Here is a 5,823-nt window from a genome sequence, read left to right on the forward strand (position 1 = left end):
TGAGGTGAGCTGAAGAAGAAACAGGAGGTACAGAAATGCACTTTTACTCTGACGATGAAGAAATGGGGTCATAGATGGACAAATTTTTTGTGTGGTTGTTTTAAAAACATTATTAATGAGTGTTCATATGATAATCATCTAAAAGAGGCAGAAACACATTAACAGGAGAAAGGATAAAAACCAGATGGTCATCTCATCAGATGCAGAAAAAATATTTGATGAAGTATAATATGCATTCATGATAAAAACTCTCAACAAAGTAGGTTAGGGAGAACACATCTCAACATAATAAAAGGTCACATATGAAAAAAATACAGCTAGCATCATTCAGGAACAAGACAGGATGTCCACTCACCACTTTTACTTAACATAGTACTGGAAGTCCTAGCCAGAGCAATCAGATGAGAAAAAGAAGTAAAAGGCTTCCAAGTTGATAAGAAGAAAGTAAAACATTCCGTTTGCAGACGATATGATGCTCTGTATAGAAAACCCTACAGACCGCCAAAAAACTACTAGAACTGATAAATGAATTCAGTAAAATTGCAGTATATAAGATCAATATAAAGAACTCTGTCACATTTTTATACACTAATAAAGCAGCAGCAGAAAGAGAAATTAAGAAAACAATCCCATTTACAACTGCGCCAAAAATAGTAAGATAACCTGGTGAAGGAGAGGGGCAGAGGGAGAGAGAGAATCGTAAGCAGGCTCCACATCCAGCACCAGAGCTCAGGACTCTGGGCTCGATCTCAGAACCATGAGATCAAGACCTGAACCAAAATCAAGAGTCAGATGCTTAACTGACTGAGCTACCCAGACATCCCTACTGTTCCATTTTTTAAAGTGATGTGCTAGAATAATACTAAAGAACCTATCTGGTTATGGGTGGGCTTCAAGTTTTCAAGCTTACTGTTTTTCTCCGCTTCATTCTGAAACTAGACACCTACACCATGCTGAAAATACTCATTTAAATATGAATTACCTGATTTCTCCCTCTCCCTTCCTTCTTTCCCTTCCTCCATCAACAAAGGCACTGTTTTTGGTGCCGAAGCTATGGAGCAGAATTCCACAGGTCTAGGGCCTTGTCTCATGTTTAGTTGATGCGTATGCATACCGTATGAGTTTCCTGTTGCTGTTGTGACAAATTACTACAAACCTATAGTGGCTTAAAAGAATACAAATTAATTGTATTACAGTTCTTGTTGCCAGAAATCCAAAATGAGTCTTACGGCTCAATCAGGTATCAGATGGACAGATTCTTTTTGGAGGATCCAGAGGAGAATCCATTCCTTGCTTTTTCCAGTTTTTAGAGATTGGCTCTCCTTGGCCTTTCAACAGTCTTAAATCTCTCTGGAAAAAAGAATTAAGTCTCTTGGCTACATTACAACAATCTCTGCTTCTGTGGTGACATTGCCTTCTCTTCTACTGTAGTCAAACCTCCCTCTACCTCCCTCTTAAAAAGAGACTTGGGATTACATTTAAGGCCCACCCAAACTGTCCAAAATAATCATCCCATCGCAATATCCTTAATTTAATCACATGTGCAAAGTCCCTTTTGTCATGGAAAGTAACATTCACAGATTCCAGAGATTAGGACATGAGTATCCCAGGCCATTATTCAGCCTGGGTCAAGGTGCTTCAGACCACAAATCTTCAATCCAAATTCTAAACTCTCTATTTTAAACTTTAAGAAGTTTTCTAGTAAGCAATCAACCTAGTTCTCCAATACTGAATAAGGAATACTTTTATCAAGGAAGATATCAAATACTCCCTGCCCACCAAAAATGAAACACCCAACAATCTTCATATTTCCGGAGCTCATTATCATCTTTAGACTTTCCTAATAAAGGTACCTATTATTAGTCTAACAAAAATATTAGCTGGTAAAGTTCTTTAAAAATTTTTTTAAAAATATTTATTATTTTCAGAGAGACAGAGACAGAGCACAAGCAGGGGAGAGGCAGAGAGAGAGAGGGACGCACAGAATACCTAGCAGGCTCCAAGCTCTGAGCTGTCAGCACAGATCCAGACATGAGGCTTAAACCCATAACCCTGCAGGATCAAGACCTGAGCTGAAGTCAGCTGCTTAATCAATGGAGCCACTCAGACACTCCTCTGGCTGGTAAAAGATCTTAATGAGAGATACCTTGTTAATAAAGAGATTAAGTGAACCATTTACCTCTCCTCCTATTTCAATAGTGCATTAAAAGTTTATGATCACTAAAGTTCAGTTCCTATCAAACCATTACTAATCCCATGTGGGTAGAGGCCAAATTAGTGACTCACTCTCAGAATGTATTTCATACAACTTACCCATGATGCTCCTTATCTGCATTAAGGATATCTGCTCAATAAAAACTCCCAGGAATTTATTATAAAATTAATAATTTCAGAAGAAATTAGAATATACCTGACCAAGGACAACAAAGATACACTNCCAGAGAGAGAGGGAGACAGAATCGGAAACAGTCTTCAGGGCCTGGAAATTCATTCTTTATATAACATATTTGGCATAGAACCATTTACCCTTTGAAATCTCTTTTTGATAGCAGTTTCTCAGTTGATTCCTTTGGCCTCAGTATGAAATCGAAAATGAACTGTCAGCACAAAGCCTGATGTGGGGCTTGAACCCACGAACTGTGAGATCATGACCTGAGCCGAAGTCAGACGCTTAACTGACTGAGCCACCCAGGCGTCCCTGAAAAAGGTGTTTTTTTTTTTTTTAAAGACTATTTAGATTTATTACCAGGCACAAATAACAATATTGGTATATTTTTCCAGCCATTTAAAGCACAGGTATTATCAATAGTATTTAATGCTCCAGAGTATGGAAAAAGCTTTCAAATCCTCCTCAGAGAGCTAGCTTAACATCAATAAAGTCCTAACAAAGAAAGGCTAAGGGATATGTAGTTTAACTGATCTGTCATGTGAAGACAGTACAAAAATTCTAAATAAAATATGTTACCATATAGACCCAGCATATTAAAAGAATAAGCCAAAGTGACCAAGTGGGACTCAACCAGATATTGTTAAGAATAGCTTTATATTTTAAGAAGTCAATAATACCTCAAATTAATAGAAAATAATTGTATTATCTTAAAAAGCCTATACTATTTGATAAAATTCAAAGTCTGCTGCTCATAAAAGCCTTAATAAAGTAGAAATTTATTGGTACTCACTTAATACAGAAACTGGCCACCTTATAGCCAAAACCCTAAAAATATCATTGTGCTTCATGATAAAATGAAAGCATTTCCATTAATGCTTTTTTCAGGAATAAAGAATGTCCACTATCACCACTTTAGCATTGTTCTAGAAGTAGTAGCATCTGATGACACCAGAAAGAGAAATCAGGAGTAAATTGATCATTATTAACTGATAATACGATTTCATACTGAGGCCAAAGGAATCAACTGAGAAACTGCTATCAAAAAGAGATTCCAAAGGGTAAATGGTTCTATGCCAAATATGTTATATAACAAATGAATTTCTTTTCAAATAACCAGTTAGAATGTATTTTGGAAGAAGGGGCCAAAGCAATTAAATGGGGGAAATGACAATCTTTTCAACAAATGGTCCTAGAACAAATGCATAAACCTTAGGAGAAAAGAACCTCTACTCACTTCTTACTCTGTGCCAAAAAAAGAATTTGATATGTATGATAGATTCAAATGTAAAGCTAACACATAAAGTCTTCAGAAAACAGGAAAATACATTTGAGACTGAGGGAGAAAAGATCTCTTAGAGAGAACACAAAAAATATGAAGTTTTAAAAATTGGACTGTCAAAACTAAAATCCTCTACTCATCAAAAGGGATTGATAATTAAAAGGTAAGCCACAGGCTGGGAGAAAATATTCACAACATATTTATCTGTCAAAGGACTCGCATCCAGAATATATAAATAACTAACACATTAATAATACAAATATAAGCAACCCAGGGGCACCTGCGTGACTCAGTCGGTTAAGGCTCCGACTTCGGCTCTGGTCATGATCTCGCAGCTCATGAGTTCAAGCCCCGCATTGGGCTCTGCTGATAGCTCAGTGTGTGGAGCCTGCTTCAGATTCTGTGTCTCCCCTGCCCGCCCCCCTGCTTGTGCTCGGTCTCTCTCAAAAATAACAAACATTAAAAAATACATATATAAATAACCCCCAAAAAGCTGGGCATAATACTTGACCTTCATCAACACTTCATAAAAGATATTTCTTTGGCCAAAGTTCATAAAAAGTTGCTCAACATCAGAGAGAAATTCAAATTAAAGTCACAAGGATACACTACTTTACGCCCATGACAACAGCTAAAATTAAACAGTCCACACTGAATGTAGGAAAGGATGTCGAACTTTCAGAACTCTCGTGTCTTGCGAGTGGGAGTATAAAAATGGTACAATCATTTTGAAAAAACGGCCATTTCTCAAAACGCTAAAACATAACACACCCCATAACCCAGAGTTCTACTCCTACATTTTACTCAAGTGCTATGAAAACATCTGTCCACAAAAAGACTTGTGTAAGTTTGTTCATAGTTTTATTCACAGTAGCCCCAAACTGGAAACCAAGTGTGTAACGACGCACAGAGAGAGCGAAAGAAAAGACTCAATTCACACCAGTACTCACAAAGAGCAGTAACAAAGAATGAAATTAATGCAAACTGTGTACGATACACATGAAGACAATTTAGTAATGTATTTAGGCAACTTTATAAAGGGTGACTCAAATAAATGAAGATAGATCTTGTTTTGGGGGCAAGAAGATTCTACACTGGTAAAGGCACAAAATCTTGATAATAAAAGACTATTAATTTTTAAAATATAAAAATGTATTCACAATAAAAAAAACACTACCACAGAATCAACAGACTAAGGACCTGATTTAGGAGTCATCTGATCCATCTCCTAGAGTTTTCTTTACCCTTAAATTTGTGAAGGTAATTTTTTTTAAGTTTATTTATTTTGAGAGAGAAAGTAGAGAGAGTGCAAGCAGCCGAAGGGCAGAGAGTGGGAGACAGAGGATCCCAAGCTATCAGCGCAGAACCCGACAAGGGGCTCACACTCAGGAACCGTGAGATCATGATCTGAGCCAAAACCAAGAGTTGGTCGCTTATTAACCAACTAAGCCACCCAGATGTCCCTGTGAAGGTAGTTTCTGATGTTGAAAACTGGCTTTAACTTTTTCTTTAAAAGCAGTTTGGTTTATATACAATAAAATCATCCTTTCAATGAGTTTAATGGTCACATGACCACTAGCACAGTCAAGATATCTAACATTTCCATAACCCCTAAAAGGTTCCTCTGACCCCCTTGCAGTCATTATCCCCTCATGATCCCATCCCTTGCAGCCACTGACCCAATTTCAGTTCCTAGTGCCTTTTCCAGAATGTTATATAAATGGATCATATTGTATGTAGCTTGTTGTGCCTGGTTTCTTTTACTCAGCTATGGCTTCTGAGATATACCCATATTGTTACATGTACCAGTAGTGCATATATCTTTTTTTTAATGTTGGATGGTATTCAACTGTCTGGAAATAGCACAGTTTATTCATCTATTCACATTTATTTGGGTTGTTTCTGTTTAAAAAATGTTAAAGATGAAGAAGCTATACACATTCATATACAAGTCTCTGTGTGTGTATGTGTGTGGTTTTTATACATATATACACACATATACATACATACAACCCCGCCCACACTTCTCTTGGGTAAATACCTCGGAGTGGGATGGCTAATAGGCATGGTAAGTTTGTTTAAATATGTTTTCCAAGTACTGTATCTTTCTGCATTTCCAATGACAAGTATGCAGTTTCTAACTGCTTTACACCCA

The sequence above is a fragment of the Crocuta crocuta genome, unplaced genomic scaffold, assembly GCF_008692635.1.
Source record: "Crocuta crocuta isolate KB4526 unplaced genomic scaffold, BGI_CrCroc_1.0 scaffold108, whole genome shotgun sequence".
Taxonomy (NCBI): domain Eukaryota; kingdom Metazoa; phylum Chordata; class Mammalia; order Carnivora; family Hyaenidae; genus Crocuta; species Crocuta crocuta.